The following is a 12,544-nucleotide window of genomic DNA, read 5'->3' as shown; positions in this document are numbered from 1 at the left end:
CATGAAACTCCTTGTTTCACCTCTCTAGGCTCCTTTTTTACAAAAGTAGTGTGTTTATTGCCTAGCTTCCAAAATTTTATCACATTGTTCAATTTTCATGTTTGCATAGAGTGTCCTAGAAACTGAATGGAAACAAAAGGTTTCAAACTCAATTTCTTTGCAAAATCCTAGATGCTTAGAATTTGACATAGGAGTCATGCCATAGAACATGATGAAAATAAGCACAGCTACTAAAAATAAAACTCTAGCTATAGCTTTACACTTTATGCACCTTCTATGCACACTACTTTAAACGGATTATCAAAAATTACAGGTAGTGAGATTATGTTGACACATATGCTAATTTCTGCCTTCACATATTCAAAAGCATAGCTGTACTGGTATATTTAAGATAAAATATATTTCCTTATCAGGGAGTAGATTATCAGGGAATCATAAAATCTTAAAGTCACCAAGTTTAACCATGTTAAGTGTGGCCACAATGCTGGTATTTACTTTTCTGTCTATCTTATTTCTGCACATGTAATACAAAAATACCCACCTCCTCACATGGCTTCTCGTTCTGCTATGGTGAGCAGACAGGGTTCTAAAACTCTACCTGAAATGGAAGCTGAGTCCTCATCTATCAGCAATATTTTTATCTGCAGTGTTTCTTTGGCATGACACAGACTGCATTGTTCTTTCCCATAAATAGAGTAGCATTTTACATGTCTGGGATACTATCAGGTCCCTCATAAAGGTTAAAGTCTTTAAGAAAATCTTCCACCAAAGATTGCAAGTTCCTACCATAATGTTGGTTTCTTTCCTGAATTCCAAACTGCAGAATATGCTCTCTTGGAGTGGTTTAAACTGTTTTCCTTGCAAAATTCTGAACCACAGACTTGTTTATTCTTAGGCCATATATTTCTGCAAAGTGAGACTGGATCATCAGTCTTGCCTCATACATCACATTCTTGTTTGTTGGTTCCTTTCAACTCCTGACCAATGCACCTGCCTGTAACATACAAATCTTGTGCTAACTGCCAAAATGTGGGGGACTCTCACTTGCAGGATACATCAAACCCTCTAGCTTTTTTGTTTTGCCTTGTTTCAGTTTATGTTATTGTCTTACCAGCTTTAATGAGCTATTATTGATGTGTAACATTGTGTAAGTTTAAAGTGTGCAACACATTGATTTAATATATTTATATAAACCCTTTGGTTTTTGTTTTGTTTTGTTTTCTTTTCTTTTGTTATTGATCTCCATTTTTCACTTACTATCCATTCTGGGATATCACTCATTTTGGGAAATAATGATACCTGGAAGGGGAAAGTTATGCTATCTTTGTATCTAAAGGCATGTCTCTAATAACAGAAGGCCTCCTTATTTGTTGACCTTATCCTCATTCTTCATCCCCTACATGAATAGGTGGTATCATTAGGGAAAAATGGTCTGTAGACCACAGACACATCTTCACTGACTTGTTTTTCCTTTGCCCCATTTGTAGAAATGCACTTCATTTGTAAATACAAGACTCTCAGTGTCTATATGATAAGTTAATTTTATGTGTCAACTTAGTTAGGCTCTGGAGCCCAGTTGTTGGTCAAAGACCAGTCTACATATTGTTGTGAAGGTAATTTTTATTTTTATTTATTTTTTGTGAAGGTAATTTTTAAATATGATTAATATTTAAATCAGTAGACATTGAGAAAAGCATATTACCCTCCACAATGTGGTGGGTCTCATCTAATCAGTTGATGGCCTTAATAGCAAAGACTGAGGTTTTCAGAAAAAGAAAGAAGTGTCCTCAAAATTGCAACACAGAAACTCTGCCTGAGTTTCTAATGAGGCAGGAGATAATATATATGCATATATATATATCTCCTGAATACAGAAACAGAGCCAACTTCATATATTGAGAGAACCCTGACAAATACAGTGTGTATATATTTTTATGTATGTGTATATATATAGATAGATAGATAAAAGATAGATAGGTAGGTAGATAGAGCAAGCCTGCTATAACGGTAATAATGCAGACTTAAGCATACCATTTTTAAGTTAGTTAAGCTAATTAGTATATATTCACAGTTTAGCATTAAATAATATAAGAAAGCATATACCAATCCCACACAATCCCTCCCCTTCCCAAGCTTCTCAATCTTTTGGTTCCCTTTCCTAGGTTAGCTGTTGTGACCAGTTTTCTACGGAACTTTTCAAAGTTAGCCTTTGTATGTATAAACATGTATATGTTTTTATTTCCACAAAGTAATATATTATACAAAGTGTTTTGCACCTTTCTTTTTATTGTTAATATTTCATGAAGATGTTCCCATATAAGTTCACATAGAATGATCTCATTTTTTTTCACAATTTGTTGCCATAATTTTTTTTAAGATTTTATTTATTTATTTGACAGAGAGAAATCACAAGTAAGCAGAGAGGCAGGCAGAGAGAGAGGAGGAAGCAGGCTCCCTGCCGAGCAGAAAGCCCGATGTGGGGCTCGAACCCAGGACCTGGGATCATGACCTGAGCCGAAGGCAGTGGCCCAACCCACTGAGCCACCCAGGCGCCCCTGTTGCCATAATTTTAACTATTGAAACTCATTTAGGATATTTCTAATTCACTGTTATGTCAAGCCATGCTGAAATCACATTATTCTAAAAACTGTGTGTGTGTGAAAGCTATAGTTTATCTTTACAATATAATCCAGATGTGGAATTTCTGGGTCAAAGATTTATGTACTTTTTAAAATTTGTGAAGTAATGCTATGTTGATATTAATATGACAAACATTTTTATATGATTAATATATACTGGTACCACTCTGATATTTAAATAAAATTTATTACTATTTGGTATCTGTGGTCCTATATAAGTGCAGGATACTTTTTTTATTCTTGTCAAGCAATTAATTTGGAAACTTGTGATTCCTGATATTGTCATAATTGCCACCTTGCTATTCATGGAGTAATTCACTGAAAAACCTTTAAAACAAGTGCACTATTTGGGGATGGGATACTAATATCACTGTATGAAATTCCTCGAAGTAGGATTATAGCAACAGCTGCATTGCCATAAAGCTCAGGGGGCATGGTTAGAGACTTACATAATGAGACAATTTGTATCTACATCAAGGAAGGGAGAAAATCTTAGTGAAAATATATTGAATTGTTAGATAAATCAAATCTCATATGAGATCTCAAAAAGTGATTGCAAGAAAAAACAGAGTTGCTTTTTCTAATAGATTCATTTTGTGTTTTGATTTCCATAAAATCCTAAGAGGAGGAGACAGACAGGTGTTTGATGTGGGTTTTGTTTGAGTTCTAACCATTCTCCCTTGTCTCCTATTCGTCATCAAAGCTTTTGCCAATCCTTCTGTTTCTGAAAAATTTCTTTTTATTGTGTCAATTTCAAGAAAGAGAGAGAGATCACTGTACCTGTACTGACAATGACTACACTTCACGGCAATTTCATTTTATATGTTGTGCGCTCATCCAAGATGAAATGTTGGTAGTAGTTTCAGACACTTTAGCTAAGACATCAGAACTGTGGGGTGATATAAGTGTAGGAGAATTGTGTCCCTTTATGAATTTCTTCCTCAATCTTTCCCTTCAATCCACCAACAGCCCAGTTCATTTCCTAAATAGCTCTCACATCTACCTATACCTTTTTCATTTCTGCTGCTTTCCATGGATGGCCTTGCCCTTGTCCTCTCTTTTTCTCCTCACTAATGAATCTCCCTAAGTCCATATTAGTCTCCCTCCTATTTAAAATCCTCTGGTGACACTCCTGTGTACTGAGAATGAAGACTAAACTAAGGGCCTGTCCCAGGAGGAAGGAAGCTGGAACCCAACCCAGTCCCAGCATTTTCAGCCCTGGTTGCTCTCGGGAGTGCTGGGGGACTAAGGCAAGATGGCCATATGGCTCTTGTTTAGGACAGTTCATTACTACCAGGAGTGTCTTTGACTGTGGGCGTTCCTTCCCCAGGGGTTGTTGTTTAAGCCATAAAAAGTTGCACCCAAGCTTGTTTGACATCTGTCCCCTCAAATGTCCATGCTGCTGGGACCTGAGGGAGGTGTAGGATTTTTGGTCAAGCTCTGTGGCCTGCCCTGGTCCTGCTCTGTTGTTGAGGGTGTGCAGGATGCCCTTTTCTCCTTTCTCAGTGCACTATTCATGATGAGGCTGCAGGCATTCATTTCATCTATACTAGAGAAGGCAGGCAGAGTGGAGAGGCTTTTGTTGAACTTGAACCAGAAAAAGAGGTAACAATAGCCCTTAAAAAAGACAAGGAAGGCATGGGCCAGTATCTTGAGGTGTCCGAGTCCCACAGAACTAAGAAGGATTGGGTGTTGAAACCCAGTGGTCCAAACAGTGCTGACACCACCAATGATGGCTTCATTTGGATGCACCAATGAAGAAATTGCTCCATTCTCATGGTTGGAAATTGTTCCAAATGGGATCACATTGCTTGTTACCCCAAGGGCAAGATTATAGAGAAAACCTTCATGTAGCTTATATCCCAAGAGTCAGCTGAGAAGGTCCTAGAGAAGCACAAGGAGAGAAGAGAGCACAGATACATTGAAGTGATCAAGAGCGGTCGGGAAGAAGTTAGTCATACACTGATCCTCCTCTCAAGTTCATGTCTGCACAGGGCCCCAAGTCTTATGACCACCCAGGCACAGCCAGGAAGCATGCTCGCATTGTCCAGCAAGCAGGCTGGAGAGGATGAGGTCTGGTCCTGATAGTGCAGGCTAAGGGGGCTACCAGAAGTACAGCAGCCTCAGCGATGGCTATGGCTTCACCAACCATCTGTTTTGGAGAGACCTCAGTTACTGTAATCTCTCAGGTATGCATGACCACAGATATGGAGATGGAGAATTTACTGCCCAGAGTACCACTGGACACTGTGTCCACATGGGAGGGCTGCCATTCACAGCCACAGAGAACAGAATTTAATAACTTCTTTCCCTGCAATCCTGGGAGAGCCATATTGAGGTCGGCTCTGAACGAAGAGTGACCAGCCAAGCTGATGCTGAGTTTGCCATTCACAAAGAAGCTATGGCATATATCCATATCCAAAGACTGGACCAGCATGCAACAGAGCTATACAGAACTTTTCCTGAACTCCACAACTGGGGCCAGCTTTGGGGCGTACTGCAGCCAGATGATGCAAGGCATGGTGGTGTCAGCCCAGTCCACTCCCAGTGGCCACTAGAGCCAGTCTGTGAGTGGCTATTACAAGGCTGGCTCTGGAGGCATAAATAGCATGAGTGGAGATGACAAGTTTGGTAGGAGCTTTGAGTTATTGTGACCAAATTTTCACAGGCAGCCTAGAAGCAGTGAAAAGCAATTATGACTCTGGAGGAAGCTGTGGGACCTGTTTTTGCACCACAAATTGTGAAATCTGGATTAAAAAATTGCTTCTTCAGTGTTTTCTCATACAAACTTTCTTCTAGCATGTGATAATGAGTTAACTAAAACTCCTTTCAGTTTTTCTCAATTAACGTTTTGGTGGTGTACTTCAGAGTGCTGTTATCTGAGTTAAACTAGTTTAAGCACTTTAAATGAATATTTACACCACATCACTGTGAACACCTTGGAGATGTGTGCTTTTTTGGAAAACTCAAGGTGTTAGATCTCTAATTCAAAGAAGAACATTTCTCATTTTTGTTTATTCTAGTTTATTTTCATTTATAATCTTTTAAGCTAGATTTAAGCTTTTAAAAGTGACTTACTTTTGAAAATTGAGATACATGGCTAATACTGTAGGAACTGGCTGGTGATGCCTTGACTTAAACTGACTTTGTACTGTGATTTCCTTTTGGGTGTATTTTGCCAAGTGAAATTTCTTATATTTTTTTATTAACTGATTTTTTTTTCTTAAAATGATTTTTTTCACATACACAGAAAACTAAACCAAATAATAAAATAAAGCCTAAATTAAACTCTTAAATATGACCTTCAAAACTAGATAATTTAGCCACTGGCCAACTCCTCAGCCTCATATAGAAATTCTCTCTGTCATTTCATTCCCAAATCTCAGGGCTTCTCTTAGCCCCTCCTCTTACTTTAAACTCAGTATTACTTTAAATTCAAGTGAGTAATAAGGTTGTTGGCAAAAAGGGCCAAGTAAAGACTTTCAATTTTTTTTCCATAAAAGAAATGACAAAACTCACAAAGATTTTCAAGAATGAACTTTTTTAAAACCCTGGGAATTAACAAGTTACTTTTAATAATCCAAGGAGTGTTTATTCAGGAAGAGTTACTGAATCTTGGTAAGAACAGCAAGTATTATAGTGATATAATTTGCTCTAGTCGCATCCCCCCATCTCCAGTTCTGAGATAGTCTTGAAAATCAAAGGCCCAGAAACATGGTGAAAATCTGCAGCCTAGTAGCCACTCGAGATGGCAGCATGGGATCCGAGTTCCTTCAATGTTTCACTACAGAAAATGATTATTTAACAATCCAGTCATTCTCTGGAAGAACCCCCTCGCAAGTCTATCTTTACCTAACCTGACTCTGAGCTCCCTGTGTGAATAGGTTTTGTCCCAGGGCATTTGTTTTGAGTTGTTTTTAATCTTTTCGTTTCTTCTGCCCCATTTAAGATACACAATTGCATAAAGAAATGACTGTAAGTCTATATTGGTGGGCACACAATGCATAATAATGGGATTCCTATGACAATAGCCGTACGAAGGAAAGGAGAGGGAAAGGAGTAATGGAAGAGTAAAGTTTTTGTCTATAATTGAAATTAAGTTGGTATTAATCCTAATTAGATTGTTATAAATTAAGATATTAACTGGACTCCCCAGAGCAACGACCAAGAAAGTAACTCAAAAAATGAATATATAAAAACACTACTAAAGGCTAAATAACCCAAACGAAAATGGGCAATTTCAATAGATTTCTCTAAAAAATATACAAATGGCCAATAAAGGCAAGAAAGGATATTCAACATCACTAATCATTAAAGAATGCAAATCTAAATGACAATGAGTTCATACCTCACACTTTCTAGGATGACCATTATAAAAAAGGCCACTGATAACAAGTGTTGGAGAGGCTATGGAGAAAAATGGAAGCATCATACATTGCTAGTGAAAATATAAAATGGTAGCTCCACATTTCAGTAGTTCCTTAAAAAATTATGTATAGGGTTATCATGCAATCTAATAATCCCAATTATATGCCCCAAAGAATAAAAAAACACATGTTCACACACACAAAAATTGTACACAGGGATGCCTGGGTGGCTCAGTCAGTTAAACGTCTGACTTTGGCTCAGGTCATGATCCCAGGCTGCTGGGATGGAATCCCAGGTCAGGCTCACTGCTAAGCCAGGAGTCTGCTTCTCCCTCTTCTTCCCTCCCCCACCCCCAGCTGGTGCTCTCTTGCTCTCTCTCTTTCTATCTCTCAAAACGAAAAAATGAAATCTTAAAAAAATACTGTGCACAAACGTTCATAGCAGAATTACTTACAAGAGCCAAAAAGTAAAAATAAGTCAAATGTCTATCACCTGACATCAGCCTATAGATTACCAATCTGCAATTCACTTTCACCTATAATAAATATATTCTTTAAAATCATTTCACTTGGGGCACCTGGGTGTCTCAGTCGGTTGGGTGACTAAATCTTGATTTCTGCTTAGATCACGATGTCAGGGTTGTGGGATCAACCTCCGCATCAAGTTTCTCATGCTCAGTGGAGCGTCAGCTTGGGATTCCGTCTCTCCCTTTTCCTCCGCCCCTCCACTGCCCATGCGCGCTCTCTCTTTAAAATAAATAAATGATTCTACTAGTTAATTAATCAAAATCATCCCTTGATCAAACAGAACTCAAACACACAATCACAGGCTTCTGAAATGGATACTCTTTTCAAGGAGAAAACAACAGACTTCAGGATCTGAGAGTTTTTAGTAAACAATGTTAATAGATGTAGAGTGAATATAACAAATGTAAAAACAGCAAAATTACATCTTTTACAGAGAATTTCTATTAAAAAAGATAGTGCTAAAACAATTTTTAAAAAGTATAAATGTCTTATTCAATAATTTTTAAAAACTTTTCTAAATTTATTTGAGAGTGAGAAAGGTGGGGGGAGGAGCAGAGAGAGGGGGACAAGCAGACTCCCCACTGAATGCAGAGTCTGAACCAGGGCTTTATCTCAGGACCCTGAGATCATGACTTAAGCAAAATCAAGAGTCAGACGCTTAATCAACTGAGCCACCCAGGTGCCTCTTACTTAATAATTTTAATGAGCATTTGCTAAATGAAAACCTGAGCTATCTGTATTCTGAGAAAAAGCAAATTTAATATGTACATTGACATTATTTCATTAGCTGGAATCTTATCCATTCAAATAACAGAAAATCTTGATATAATCTGAAAAATGATGCAGCAAGGAGATAGTTTCTGAAAATTGATTGGGCAGAGAATCATCAAAGAAAGTAGAAATCTGAATCTGCCCACTGTCAAGTTATGAACCAGGTAAAACTGTCTGATCAGGAGTAGGGGGAAAAAAAGATACCGAGAAAAGAACCACAGCTTCTTTTTTACCCTCACATTGCCTCCTTTCTTCTTTCTGAAAACTCTAGGAATATTCTGCATGTGCAAATTGAGCTTCAGGAAAAACAAAAGAACGTCAGACAGATAAAAGTAGTCAAGGTACAAGAAATGTATCTGTTCCTGCAAGAGAGAAGATTCCTACTAGGGCTCCCAAGGGTTCCTATGGCAAGTTTCTGAGCGTAGAAGGGATGCTCAAACCCAGTTGATACTCACTAGGACACTTCTCCATCAAAAACTATTGAAGTAAGCAAAGGGCATTCAAAACACAAATCATTCTTCTTCACTGATGAACTTCTGATGTCTTTGGAATCCAAAGACAAGTACTTATCCCCACCCCCAAATCTGTGAAGGCTAGGGCAGACTCTCCCCAAGGGAACTGATGGGGAAAGATTCTGGGTTCTGGGTATGAAGAGCAGGGGACTGAGGAACTGGGTTGTCAGACATCTAGGGTCATATGTTTTTTTCTGCCTTTTTTGAAAAAAACTTAAACAGACAAGTTCAAAGAACAATACAACCACAACAGTAAGATGAAAAAAACATTTGACATCACCGAAAATAGGCTTTTCCAGTTTCATGTAGCATGCATTCACTTTTGTTATGATATAAAATTTTCTACTTTTTAGTCATCTTTTTATAACTTTGTCAAAACTATGCAGAAGGAAAATAGGCTGCCTGGTTCTGTATGGCATGTATCACGTGCTAAATGTTAGGAAATCCATAAATTCACAAAAACTATCATTTCTAGCAGTGACAGCAAGGAGTTTGCATATAGTAAAGAACAACACAGTCTCCATCCTCATAGGGTTTGCAATCTAGTGGTGAACCTAGAATATGCAAAAAAGAAAACAAACAAACAAACAAAAAACAAAAACAAAACAAAAAAAACAAGGCTTTGACATCAACAACAAATCATGTTGATAGTATTTGCCCTTAATATGATGTGATGAGAAAGACATTTTACTCTGGGTTCTTCCCCAGAATCCATACCCTGGTTTAAAAACATTAGACAAATTCCAGCTGAAGAGCACTCTATAAAATACTGAGGAACGCTCCTCAAAACTGCCAAGGCCAGAAACAAGGAAAGTCTGAGCCACTTTCATAGACAAAAGGGATCCGAAGAGACTGGAAAACTAAATGTGAGGTGATGTCCTTGATAGACCCCTGGGAGAGAAAAAGTACAAGTAAAAACTAAGGTCTGAATAAAGCATGAACTTTAGTTAATAATAATTGTCAACGTCAGTTCATTAGTCATAGCAAATGTACTATGCCTAAGGTAAGATGTGACCTATAGGGAAGTCTAGGAATGGGGTATATGGGGACAGTGTACTATCCTCAAAACTTTTCTGTAAATCTAAAACCAGTCTGAAATAAAAAGTTTAGGGACGTCTGGGTGACTCAGTCAGTTAAGCATCTGTTTTAGGCTCAGGTCATGTTCTGGGAGTCCCAGAATGTAGCCCCATATCTGGCTCCCTGCTCAGTGGGGAGTCTGCTTCTCCCTCTGCCCTTCACCCCTCTCATGCTTTCTCAAGTAAATAAATAAAGTTTAAAAAATAAAATAAAAAGTTTAAAAACATGAAGCAATAAAATACATAAATCTTATAAGAAAAACTCAAACCCATAAACCTGTGTGTAAGCTTTTCATCTAGACTTGTGTTAATCAGGTATTATCTACTTGAAAGTTGTCTTTAAAATTGTCTCCATTAACCAAACCCGCATTTTGTGTGAAATCTATATCCTCCCAAGACTTCTCAACATTCCCGGGTAGCTTAAGTACATACAGTTATTTCTAGTTGCCAGAGTCCTTTTCTGATGAATTATTGATCTTATTTTGGCTTCTCTCCTGTGCCCAATTTCTTCTCTCCTTTCTGCTAAAGAATTCACTTATTCCCTTATTCACGAATACCACTAAAACCTAAAAGTCATAGATGAACTTAGACCTCCTCCTACACCTCCCCACTCAAAAGCTCAGCAGGTGCTGGAGGTCCAGGCTTGGATAAAAATAGATTGGTTTTTGTTTATTTGTCCAAATTGTTCCAATAGAGAAGCCCCTGAAGTAAAGTCCTATAGCTTTATATTCACACTGTTTGCATAGTACATGTAAGCAACACTGAAAATACACAAATGATCTCTTCCTGCTCTCTGGATACAGAATTTCATGAAGTTTCATGTCAGGAAATCAATATAGCACAGGCACCATACCAACAACTTTTCCCTAACACCCCACCAACAACAACAACAGCTTTCTATTAATCAGAGTCCTGGTTGGAGATGAATCTTCTCAGACAAGAGACTATTCAGAGGTTTGAGAACCAAAGAAGGAGATAGCAATAGTCAGGGATCAGCAAAACAGGGAAGCCATTGCCACCCTAGGCTTGAAGAGGCAAGGAAAGGGGGTGGCGATATGAGATCCAGAGGTTCTCAAGTCTCAGGGATATTGGGGCTTTGCAGAATCTGTGCAGAAGAGGGAGGCAGGAAGAGAAATACCCTGCTCTCTCTCTCTCCTTTTATTGTCCACTTCTCTGCAGGTGATTTCCACTGACCAAGTCCAACTAGAAATGTAGAAAGAGAGGCTCTACGGGAACCATTCTTCTGCTGCACAGAGCAGGAAGAGAGGAGCAGAGGATGGAAAAGGACCAGCACACGGTCTCACTGTAACTCCCAAAAGCATTGGGATACATCAACCTTTATTAAAAATTGCTGGTCCCTCCTCTTAAGACTGTATCTCATATCCCCCCAACCCATCCAACTCTTTTCCTCTTACATCATTATTTGGAAAACTTGAGCTTTCCACTCTCTGCTTACATCTAGGCCTCCACTGCCTTCTGTACCACTGAAGACAGATTATTGAGTGGTTCTACAGTGGACCATCTCTTCAGGTTCTCTTCTTCTACAATAAAAAAATAGCTGTAACTTGGGAATTTCTAACTTACTTGCTGCACTCTAGACTCAGGAGAGGAAGGAAAGACTAATAAAATAAAATAAAACTCACTCCCCATCCATTGGAACATAAAAGTGACTGCTATAGATTTTAGCTTTAAGTATTTTTCTCCATTATATTGTCTCATGAGAAAGACTGAGCAAAAACATGAGGAGGTAGAAATCTGTGCAAATGTATTCTAACATTAACACTGGCATTTTTAAATTAAAAAAATAAATTAATGAAAAATGAGCATCTGATGTAGAGCACTGCTGTTGAATTAAATGAGCAAAGGAATCTGCTCTCCCATTAAATGGAACTTACTACTTGGTATCCCTATTTCAATGGAGAAGGTTCTAAAGAATCATAGTACATCATATGCTACCATGTGATTACTGGCTCCCTCTTTTTCTTTTTTTTCTTTTAAGATTTTATTTATTTATTTGACAGTCAGAGATCACAAGTAGGCAGAGAGGCAGGCAGAGAGAGAACCAGGCTCCCTACTGAGCAGAGAGCCTGGTGTGGTGCTTGATCCCAGGACCCTGGGATCATGACCTGAGCTAAGGACAGAGGCTTTAGCCCACTGAGCCACCCAGACACCCCTAATGAGAGTATTAGTTTGGGCAATAGTAACTGCTGGAACAAAAAGAAGTTTATTTCCCATTTGTCTAATAGCCATTGGGCCATGGACGCATCCCTTCACAAGGAAACACAGGGACCCATTTTATGGCTCTGTTATCCCCTAGGACCTCCCTGTCATCTGCATCTGGGCAACAGAGGGAAAAAAAAATCAATCTTTTATGGTTGGAACCATACTTTCTTCCAAGAAACACTGGCACAAAAATGAAATACATTCTTACCATGCCCATCCATTGGCCAGAACTCAGCATATGGCCACATCTAACTGTAGAGACCAGAAAATGTAGGCTGGCTGTGTCCCCAAGAAGAGGAAATTGATTTTTGGTGAATAGTTCTACCACACCACATGAGGGTCATGAAAATGAATTTTTAAACCTTCAACAATGTCTAAACAATCATTTCAACTTTTGATATTTAAAATTAATATTGCTACGAAATTTA

The 12,544-nt window shown here is 38.4% G+C and overlaps 1 pseudogene; it reads left to right on the top strand.

The window, feature by feature from the left end:
* The first annotated feature begins 4,035 nt into the window (after positions 1 to 4,035).
* On the top strand, positions 4,036 to 5,293 carry LOC125092767 (heterogeneous nuclear ribonucleoprotein F-like; annotated as a pseudogene).
* The last annotated feature ends 7,251 nt before the right edge of the window (positions 5,294 to 12,544 follow it).

Source organism: Lutra lutra, chromosome 1 (assembly GCF_902655055.1).
Source record: "Lutra lutra chromosome 1, mLutLut1.2, whole genome shotgun sequence".
NCBI lineage: Eukaryota > Metazoa > Chordata > Mammalia > Carnivora > Mustelidae > Lutra > Lutra lutra.
Note: the sequence above shows the minus strand (reverse complement) of the source record. Positions and strands in the feature narration are given on the sequence as shown.